The sequence below is a fragment of the Leptonychotes weddellii genome, chromosome 4 (assembly GCF_054177405.1).
Source record: "Leptonychotes weddellii isolate Sample4059 chromosome 4, ASM5417740v2, whole genome shotgun sequence".
Classification (NCBI taxonomy): Eukaryota; Metazoa; Chordata; class Mammalia; order Carnivora; family Phocidae; genus Leptonychotes; species Leptonychotes weddellii.
In genome coordinates, this window is record NC_138372.1 from 138572768 (window position 1) to 138584265 (window position 11498).

Genomic DNA, 11498 nt, shown 5'->3' on the forward strand with positions numbered 1-11498 from the left:
CAAGGGTTTGGAATCAGGAAAAGTGCCCCTGAGTCCTAGAGACCACCAGCACTGATGCAACTGACATTCATGAAGGAAAACAGAGGAATGTACCATCTGAGAGTGTTGGCTTTGGAGTGGGACTCCCTGGCTTTGAATTCCAGTTCTGCTACTTCCTGGCCATCCCATGTTGGACAAGTTTCTTTCTCCAAGTCTCAGTCTCCTCATCTGTAAAATGGGGATAAGGACAGTGCCTACTTATAGGATTAATGTGAGGATTAGCTAAAATATTGTCCATATATTGCTTAGCATGATGCCTGGAATGTTAAAGGTATTCAATAAATGGTAGCATTCCCTTTGTTGGCTCCTACAATATTTTTGGTTCTTCTGTCCATAGAGGGCGTGTATATTAACCAAAACATTGATAACCTAACCTTGCCCCAGTCAATAAGAAAATGAAATTACACATTACCAGGGGGCACTCACAGCATTGCTGTCCATTCTCTTTGTAGGTTCAAAGAGAATTCAAATGATTTCTTCTGTGAAAAAAAAAAAAATACTGCAGGAGAGGGGCAGAGGGAAGAAGCTGAATAATGATTTGCCTTCATTTCTAAAAAGATATTTATGATTAGGGGAAGGATGGATGAAAAGGAGTAAAAAATTAATTTGTGGCTTTGTCAAAATCAAGCACAAGAAAGCGGCACATTGGTTAGCACATTTTTAGAGAAAAACAACAGTGGAACAAGAGAAATCAAAACCTAACCTTCTACCATCTGCCACAGATGATTTTGTAGCTCTCTACCAGAATCTCATTAGCATCTTCTAAGAGGCTGATTGTGCCACCAGCAAAACAGTGGTGGAGAAAGGGCCACTCACCCACGTGGCACAAGGTCTATCTGAGCCTGCTCCGGCAGGGAGGTAGCTAGGCAGGAACCCAGACCTCTCTCCCCAGTTCCCTCCCCAATTCCCTCCTTTGTGCTCAGGAATTCCCTAGGCAGACAAAAGCTCCGTTTCAGCAAAGAGAGAGTTACCCTTTAAAAACTCGGCTCCAGGCAGCAAGAACAAGGAGGAGGAGTGATTGGCCTAGCAAAGACAAGAATAACACCAAAAACCCACATTTGCTTCTGGTTCTGGGCCTCCTGGGTCTACTCTCTCCTGGCTACGTTTTCAAATGCTACATTTTCTGGAGCTTTTAAAACTTGGGCCTGCCAGATTGGAGGTGCAGGGAAAATGTACACCTTCCCCCCTCCCCCAACCTTCCAACTCCTCATTCTTCCCACCTTGCTTCCCAAAGGAAAGCAAGATAATACAAGACTTGTTCTCAAGTGGCTTTCACCTACTCAGGAGCTGTGAAAAGAATTTAGAGCTTTGAGATGAAAATCTTGCAGGAGGAAAGGGGGCCAAGTCCAAATGATTCCCCCTGGAGGTTTTAAGGAATTCTGATTTTTTTTTTTTTTTTGGCCATTTCTTTAAATCTTCCTTTCTGAAGAAATGTGTGAGGCTGGAGCCTGTATGTGAGTGTGTGTGTGCGTGTGCATACACACATACCCATGAGCACACACACACACACACAAACATACATATATGTATGAATGAAATGAAAAATACCACCCAGTGATCTACTCTCTCCAGGAAGACTGGAATCCATAAGATTCTGGAAATCTGCTAAATCTTTCAGGGACCCATAATTCAACTGGACCTTTTACTGGGGCCAGAATTGTAGAAATCCAAGTCCAAAGGGTTGCTTTGACTCCATCCAGTAGGATTTCAATCCGGAGTCACCTGATTCCTTTGCCCCAGCCTCCTTGTCTAGAGATGTCTTAGGTCCTTAAGCTGTTTGGTGTCCTCTTGTCTCCAAACACTCTGCCCACAGGAGCTGAGGGCTCCTTTCTTATGGGGATCCCCCGAGGACTTCAGAATTCAGGGTAGGTCTACAGGGCAGGTGATAAATTAAAAATAGACCACATACGCTCTAAGTCACAAGTCAGTTTGTTTAATGCCTTAAGGCCTTGGGCTGGACTTTTCAAACTTCTAGGTCCATCATTCGTGAAACTAAATGACAACACTGAATTACTTTCAGGAGAGTCTCAACCAAGGCTGTGAAACTTAGCACTAGTGAAACATAACATGAATTAGTTAGTCCTTTATGATTGTGAGGAATCCCAACTAGCTTAAGCAAACAGAGGGAATATATTGACTCCCATCACTGAGCCAGGGGCTCCGTAAAGAGGCAAGAGCTCTCTGTCTCTCTCCGGGTTTTGCTCTCTCCTAATGGCTGATGGGCAAAGGGAGGTATGTAGGCAGACAGTTCCATGCTTACGTCATCACCGCTCAGCATCCCTTGAGAAAAGAAGGGTTATCCTCCCAATATCTGTAAAGCCACAGGACACTTTTCTGGTTTGTACAGCCGGCAACCACTGAGGACAGGGCTGTGGGACCTACAAATGACACTGGGTGGGTGTTGGGATGGGAACGCTAAGGAAGGGAGGGTGGCCATTACCAAGAGTAGGGGGCAAGGGACACTGTGCCCACACACAAAAACACAGGTGTTTGTCCCACGTGCATAGAATACATTCAACAGCCATTCGATTTTTCTCTTCTCTTGCCTTCAGATTCAGCTTTTAGAGCCGAGGTGCTAATTGGAGGAATCCTGAGTCATGGTTCTGATGCATGTTTTCCCCCACTACCAAGCAATTCTCTGATTCTCAGCGGCCCCTGAGTGGGTGCCTACAGCTCAGCTCAGTTCTGGCTCTGCCCGGAGATAGCATCAGATCCCACAGGTGAAGGGCTCACTCCCACAAGACTGCCCCCGCTTCAGATGTCACCTGCTAGTCCAGCTTGTGACCTGTGCTGCTCACTGGCTATAAACTGGGGGTTCCCACAAAGCCCCCTTCGGGTTTGATTAATTTGCTCCAGTGCCTCACAGGACTCAGAGAAACATTTATGTACATTTACCAGTTTATTATAAAGGATACAAATGAACAGCCTGCTGAGAGGTCTATAGCGTGAGGTCTGGAAGGGTCCGGAGCATGGGAGCTTCTGTCCCCGTGGAACTGGGGTGCACCACCCTCCTGGCACATGGACGTGTTTACCAACCAAAAGCTCATCAAGTCCTGTTATTCAAGAGCTTGTAGAGAGTTTAATCTGCGGTCGCCCACACCCCACCCGTCCTTCCCAGAGGTGGTGGGTGGGGCTGAAAGTTCCAACATTCTAATCCCTGGGCCTTGCTGGTGACCATCCCCCTCCTGAGGAAATCTAGCAGCCCCAAGCTAAGTCACCTCATTAGCATAAACTCAGGTACACTCCGAAGGGGCCCACTATGAATGACAAAAGATATTCCTGTCACTTAGGAAATTCCAAGAGTTTTAAGATCTTTGTGCCAGGAACTGAGGACAAAGATCAAATAGATTTATTGCACCAAACATGGTTAGCAAGAGCAAATGTCCCCAAGAGCAGAATAGAAGGCCTTAAGCAGGGCTCTGGCATATACTTCTGTACATTTTGGGGACTCAGGAGTCACTGTGACCTCTGCCTGCAGCCCTGCCCTCGCCTAGTTACTGACCTGATCCCCAAGTGACACAGCTCACTTGCACAAGGGAGAGGACCCAAGTTCATCTGCGCCCTGGGACCTATTGTCGGGACAAGTATAAGAGTTCTGCCTGAGGCCGACCTACCCTCCTCAGTCCCCGCCTGACGCCTTCCTGGCAGTGTCCTCAGGAGCCCGCTCACCCGGCCACGCAGATTCGGAACTTTTTCCACCCCCCCCTCTCGCCTCTGAGGCCTGCCTGAGCTTAGCCTGTGGCTCGTGGAATGATGCAAGCTAACAGCACTACGTGCCAACCGTTGTTCTAAGCACTTTCGTTATATTCATTTATCTGATACTCACACTGCCCTCTGTGGTATGTATAATTATGGTTGTCCCTCCCATATAGATGAGGTAACAGAGGCACCGGGAGGCTAAATAATTCCCTTTAGGTCACATGGCATCTAAGTAGCAGAACTGAGAAACCTCAGGTATTAAAGCGGCGTGGGTAAGTATGCAGAGTCTGAAATAAGACCGGCTTTGCCATACCTTGTGACCTTGGGCAATTTGCTTAGCTTCTCTGAGCCTCAGTTTCCTCATGGTAAAATGGAACTTGAAATTCTCAGTATATTCCAAGACTTTTCCTCAGTCCCCTTCTTGACCTGTACACTCCTCCTAGGTGCTCCCATTCAGACTTGGACCTTTAAACGTCATCTACGTGCTGATGATTCTCAAAGTTAGATCTTCAGGCTAGCGATTTCCCCTGAACTCCTGCCTCTTGAGCATTTCCACTTGAATTTTTGCATCCCACATTTAGCAAAATGGACTCTTGCTTTTTCTCACCAAATTCCTTTTTCCCCCAGTCCTCCTGGTCTCAGTGCCTGGTACCACCATCTACCCAGCTGCTCAGGCTAAGAACCTAGAATCTAAATTGTATTCGTCTTTTTGCTCACCCTGTAACCAATCTTACATTAAGTCCTATTGGCTCAACCTCCAAAATATATCCTGAATTCTGGTCATTTTCATGGTTTCCACGGTCACAGATGGAGTTTCAGCCCAGAGTCTCTGCCTGGATCCCACGACCTTCTAATGAATCTCCCTTAGTCTAGCCCTGTGAATTAGATCATTTTCCTGTCTCTGCTTACAACCCGTCCATGACTTCCCACTCCTGCAGGATAAAAATCTAGACTCATTTCCATGATCTATCCAGTCCTACTTAACCTGGCCCCTGCTTCCTCCTCCAGACCCTCCTACCTGCTCTTTCCTTTTGGTTCTATGACAGCAGGTTGCTCATCCATTTTGGTCACTTGCTACATTTCCAGGGCCTAGAACAATGCCTGCAGCATAATAGAAGCTTAATATATATTTACTTGTTGGATGAATGAATGAACTGCATGGGGGCCTGATAGGCCTCCTCTCTCTCCTTCAAACCCACCACACTTTTTCCTGTCCCAGGGCAGTTGTATTTGCTGTTTCTTCTGCTTCTAGCGCTCTTCCCCAAGCTCTGCATGGCCACACTGCCCCATCTTTCAGACGTTGACTGAGATTCAGCTCCTGAAAGAGACTTTCCCGGATACTGCCCCAGAAGCAGCTCTTACTCCCTAGGCCTCCATCATGTTACCCTATGTTTCAAGCACCTGAAGTTACCTTCTTTATTTCGGTCATATTGCCTGACTCTACCCGCGCCCCCACCCCCACCCCGCACAACCCCCAGAATGAGTCTCAATGACAGGGACCTTGTCTGTCTACTCATTGTTATATCCCAGCATCTAGAACAGTGCTTGGCACATAGTAGGTGCTCAGGAAGCACTGGTGAACTCACCGATGAACACTTACATTATGAGGAATAAGCATATTAAAACCACCTCTTTGGAGAGCTGGAAGTTTCTAATAAAGCGAAGCAGCCACTTAGAAGGACCAGCAATCCTACCCCTAGGTATATATATATACAAGAGAAACAAGTACCTACATCCAGAAATTGCCTTGGACAAAAATGTTCATAGCAGCCTTATTCATCAGTCAAAACCCGGAAATAACCCAAATGTCCATCAATAAGGGAACTGACAAATTGTGGTCTATTTATATAATGGAATAAGAAGGGCTTGACATGGCTGAATCTCACAGACTACGTGTTGATCAAAAGAAGCCACACACAAAAAGGACATACTGTGTGATTCTATTTATACGAAACTCAAGAATAGAGAGAACTAATCCTGGCTGTGCCCGGTGACCCCTTTCCAGGGCGACTCGTGGGCTGAGCGGCGCACACAGCCTTTGTACTAGGCGGAAGTGAGACAAGCCAGTTCGGAGGGGAAGGATTTGCATTAACACACGGTGGAGGGGTCAGTGCGGAGACTGTGGGCGGAAAGAATGTGGATGGCCTGGGTAATTTTGGAAAGCTATGTGCAAGGCTGCCCTGGCCCACAAGGGTCTGTGGTGCAGCTGGAAAAACACAGAACTTTCAAAGAACACCAAAGAGGATGCTGTGGCTTCACGACGGAATCAGATCTCAAAATGCAAAGCGCACGATGAGTGTGACCCCGCCGGGCCGGAGGCCGTGTCTGTGGCAGGCAGGTGGGAGGGACCCGCGAGGCCAGCGGGAGGGGAGCCGCAGATCTTTTTCCTGTTCCCTGGGCCCTTGCCTCCAGGGCTGCGGGTGAAGGTGTTCCTCCATCTAGTGGTGGAGCAAAGCCCCGTTGGGGGGTCCCTTTCACTTCATCTGAAACTATGCAAAGCGTGAACAAAACAGGAAGAGAATGGTTTTGTAATACACAACTACTTAATAACCAAGAAATCAAGCTTTCCTTTATAAGAACAACCCCCCCGAGGCAGTGCACACAATGGCAGAGGCCCTCCCTCCACCCCTCCCCCACATCCACCTTGCAGCCACTTCCCCCCATCGTCCATCCATCTGTCCCGTTGCAGCAATGCCTTCAGCGGGTTGGGAAACACAGCCATCGAAATGAACAGCTCAGTGTGTCACCAGAAACTTTTGAAACCTGAAGGAGAGCTGAATTCAGAAAATGTGACAGGCAGGGCCTCGGAGATAAACCACAAGCCTCCGGAACTCTTGGGGATGCAGATAGGCGCTGGCCACGGCTGTTTGATTATGTTGGTAATTACGTTAATTATGCACAGGTATTTACTGCGGTTTCTCTCCTCAAATACATTTCGCCCAAACTGACTAAAAAATTCTCCACTTTCTGGAAGGCTGGGAATGTGTTTTCTTGTTCTCAGTGATGTCCAGTTTAGAAAAGGGAATTTGGTGAGAGCTACTCAGAACAAGTGCATTAAGCACAAGTGAGGATCCCATGTGTCCTTCCAATCATCTGTCAGCTCAAAAACACGTGCCTTCCCACAAGAGCTCCTCAACCCGAAGACAAGCAAGTAAAGGAGATGAGAGGTCAAAAGTTGGAGGCAATGGAAACTTGGATTTCAGTTTGAATCAAAATTCTGCGTAGTCAGTACGCACGGGTCACAGCATTGTGAGATTATCCTGGAGTGAGTTCAAGAGTGTAACCTATGAGCTCAGCCTCTGTGGGCGTGACAAGGAATTGGTGAATAAGCGGTTCGGAGAACGAAGAACCTGCCATCCCGAACAGGCAGCCAAGACACAAGCCAGGCATCAGCCCAGCGAAGCAATAACCTGTCACTTGCAGTGGCTCAGAGACCTGAAGGAAAGACCCCATCAAGCCCAGATCTTATCCATTAGGGAAAATGGCTGAAGCAAAACTTGCTGACAATTAACTGTATCAACCAAGATGAAGTGCGACTAGTTCTATGTAATAAGATGAGATGTATGGATTTTCCCTGCTCAGTCCTCTTAGACCTCTGAGGGAATTGCTCTGTCTCATCCCAAGTGTTTCTGGTGTGTTGTCCATCAAGATTCCTGGTCACTGGGGTGGCTTGGTACCCCAGCCCTCAGCAACGGTGATCAGAATAAGAAGGGCGAGCAGGAGACAGACCCAAGCAGGACAAATCCACTGACATGCAGATGCTGAAAGAAAGAAGCTTGGTTAATGACTTACTTTTCCTATTGAGATTATTATGGGAGGATAGACATCTGAGGCGGTGGTGGGAAGAGCTTTCTGTAGAATGGGACCAGGCAGAGAGAAGCAAAGACGAGAGTCCAATGAAGAGAGGTCTACACAGTGGTCCTCAGCCTGGGCTGCACACTGGAATCACCTGAGGAGCTTGACACCTGCTGAGGTCTGGGGCCAGCCCCAGGAATCTGTATTGAATTGGTCTGGGTATAGCCTGGGCCTCGAGACTTTTAAAAACCCTCCAGGTGATACTTAGGGGCAGCCAAAGACTATCTAGAAGCACCGCATCCCATCCGTGAGGCCTTGATTCAACAGCTCTTCCTGAGTCTGTAACCCATTTCATGCCTTCCACTGTCGATAACTTTTCTTTTTTAGCTTAATTTAGTTGGAATTGAATTTCTGGCCAAAAGAGATCTAAGCAAAAAACTAAAAAGACCAATCATAGTTAACACCTATTCAGCATCAGTGACATACTAGGCAGTTTGAAATGCTTTTCTTCTGTTAACTCGTTTAATTTAATCCCTAAGTTCCCAGAGTTAGAAAAACCATGATTGTCCCTATTTTACAGAGAAGGAAAAGAGACTTGCCTAAATTTTCCCAGCCTATAAAAGGAGAGCTGGAATGTGAACCCAGAAACTTCCTTAACCACCACACTTCAAGGTAAGGCCAAGAAAGGAGGCACATTCTCTGCACAAAGCCCAGAAACGGGGTCTCCAAACAACCAGAATATGAATACTTTTTTAAAAAGATTTATTTATTTATTTGAGAGACAGATAGAGAGAGAGAGAGAGAGCTCGAGCAGGGGGAAGGGGCAGAGAGAGAAGCAGACTCTCCGCTGAGCCGGAGCCCTATTGGGCTCGTGGGGCACATGGGGCTTGATCCCAGGACCTAGAGATCATGACCTGAGCTGAAGGCAGAGGCTTAACCATCTGAGCCACCCCGGCACCGCAAGAATATGCATACTTTTATCAGGAAGGAGCTTTTGGTTGTCCTAACCGAAAACCCCAGCTGCAGTGGCTTGCACAATTACTTACCATATCAAAGGAATGGAGCCAGAGCAGTTCCGGGCTTGGCATTCTGGGGCTCATGTTAGGTCATCGTCATCGGGTACCCACTTCACTCCACCTTTCCTCTCTGCTCTGTGCACTGGCCTCTTCCTCAGGCCGGCTCTCCTCAAACTAGCCTGTGGTTGCAGTCCCCCAGACAGCATGTCTTCATAGGGTGATCCCAGGCAGAGAGATCTACTGTTGATGCCCTGGTGTCTCTTTTTATCGGGTAGAAACACCTTGTGCTAAAGACCTCCTGTAGGATTCCTCTTGAGCTTCATCCCAGGAAAGAGGGATGGGAGCATCAGGGTTTGCTTGGATCTGCGGTTCTCAGCTGGGGTGGTGAAGCCTTGCAAAGGAGCAGAGCACGTTTTCAGTGGGCACGGTGATTCTGACCATTCGCACCTAGAGATGTAAAGGCCAGAACTGGTGAATGCCCCGCGGTACATGGGATAGTCCATTCTTATGAGCTGCATGATTTTTGAACATCTCATTGAACATTCCCACAGGTGAAGACACTGTTCAAAATGATCTGAGCTAAAACCTACTTCTCTTTTATCTGTAAACCCAAAGCATTTAAAAAATACATTGTATTTTCCAGGAAAACGACTACTGAGTACATCAAGGGAATACCCTGCTTTGTTTTGTTCAGGACTTTTGGAAAAGTCATTCACCGTCGTAGAAAATCACATGAGCAATGCCCACACCAGTCATGGAATCTGAGTGTCCCCTACAGCAAAACTGTCCGGGCCTGCCCTGGCGACTGCCTGATTCACAAGGCTTCTGGGTATGGACCCTCGCACCTGGAACGTTCTTATTTATTTCTTCCAGGTGTGGTCCTGCTGAGCACTTGCATGTTGAAATACACCCTATTTTATTTTAAGTTATTTTCCTTTTAAATTCTACTTTGCATTTTAGTCCATTCCGGTGGTTGCTTATCAACAAGAGAAATTGATTTCTTCCAGTTCTGGAGGCTAGAAATCCAAGATCAGGCGGGGCAGCATGATCAGGTTCTGATGAGGGCGGAGGGTCATTTTGCCTTTGTATCCTTTTTTTTTTTTTAAAGATTTTATTTATTTATTTGAGAGAGAGAGCATGAACGCAGGGCAAGCAGAGGGAGAGGGAGAATCAGGCTTCCCGCTGAGCAGGAAGCCCGACACGGGACTTGATCCCAGGACCCTGGGACCATGACCTGAGCCGAAGGCAGCCGCTTAACCGACTGAGCCACCCAGGCACCCCTTGCCTTTGTATCCTTACATGGCAGCGAGAGAGAGTGAACTCTCTGGAGTGTCTTTTATAAGGGGCACTAACCCCATCCCCCAGGGCTCCACCTCATGACCCAATCACCTCCCAAAGGCCCCACCTGCTAACACCATCACAGTGGGGGTTAGGATTTCAACATCTGAATTTTGGGGGACACATTTAGTTCATAGCATTTTATAATAGGGTCATTGAATTTTTTGAAATTATATGTATAGATTCTATTATCTATAAATATCATTTCAATGTAGGAAAGGGGAAGTTATAAAAATATTTGCCATAAAAAGAGGGCGTTGGGATCCGACAGAATGGGAGCCGCTCTTGAGAGCGATCGAGATTCACCTGTGGGGCTGAGAATGGGACTCACGGCCCTGCCGCAGGGCCTGGGCAGAGGAAGCTGGTGTCAGGACAAAGTCGGGTTCCTTCGGGAAGGAAGGAAGAAGCGGGCCTCGGCAGCGGAGCGGGAAGGACGCTGTTGGCGCCAGTTGGCTCCCAGTGGCCCAGGGTTGGCAGGGGTATTCCGGGCAGTGGGGAGAGGACGTTGTTGCGGAAGAAGATCCGCATCCTCAGCTCCACCTGGCCTGGGTCCAACACCACTGACCAAACCACTTGCCTGCCTTGGATTGCAGTGTCACCCAGCAACCTTCTGATGACAAATGTGGCCTCCTGGCTGCTTCCATACTGGGAAGAATTGGTGGGGGGCGGAGGGGGGAGGGGGGAAGGTGCTCCCCGCGCTGGCGACTAAGGTTCTGGTCCCGGCAAAGAAGCATCTTCAGTTGCGACAGATACACTGACCTTCCGGTCAACGCATCATCTCCTGTGAATTTGGTTAAATCAGTCCAGGGCCTCGGAACGGACTGATTCTGGGTGTCCTGACAAAGTGGAGTTCTGGAACTGGCCAAGCAAGGGTGGGGTGGGGGGAGACCACTGCCAGGCACTGTCACCTGCTGGGCCCTTTCTGGGTAACCCGTGGCTTCCCAGCTGTTGCTGGCTGTGCACCCTGTGGGCTAATGCAATGTCACACAAGGCCCACGGGCAGAGCCAATTAAAGGGGAGCTGCTCTGCTTGGCGGCTGGGAACGGGAGGCCCAGAGACAGCTACCCACCTTCCCACAAGTCCCTCTCTGTGGTGGGGGCTCCCCTGAATATCTGAGGGCCTCCGACAGCTTTTGTCCACTCTCTGAGTCTCAGGGTACAATGTCTGCCTCAGACACCCCCCAACCAGTTCCTCCCTGGGAACCAACCCCACGGAAGCTCCTACTCGGGGACTGGGTCCCCGTTGCCCTCCCCCAGGGGTGCACGCAGAGAAGACCTGTCATATTCACTGAAGAGATAGGAAGGCCGAGGGGTTTGTGTCCTGCTGTGGCCACGACTTCCAGCTTAGGTTCCTTCCAAATCATTCTGCTTTTGCATCTTAAAAGTGAGGGTGAGCAACCAGCTCAGGTGAAGCCACAGTTAGATGGGCAGAGCATTTAAAACAACAAGCACCAAAATAGGAAAACCCATCAAAATATTAAAAGCATTAAAAATTTCATAAAGCCAAGTCATAGGTACATAAGGCCACCAGCTTTCCACCCTTTATGACGAAAAACATGGGTGTTTTCTTTCCATTCCTAAAGGGTGCAGGGTTCAGCATCCCTGCATGGAG

General features: G+C 48.3%; 1 long non-coding RNA gene across 1 annotated transcript in view; it reads right to left on the minus strand.

Moving 5' to 3' along the window:
* Positions 1 to 8098: 8098 nt before the first annotated feature.
* Positions 8099 to 11498, minus strand: part of LOC145721148 (uncharacterized) — a 12735-nt gene continuing 9335 nt past the window's right edge. Inside the window, exon 3 of the long non-coding RNA XR_014144613.1 lies at positions 8099 to 8996. This is a non-coding gene — a long non-coding RNA (uncharacterized LOC145721148). The remainder of the gene's footprint in view (positions 8997 to 11498) is intronic.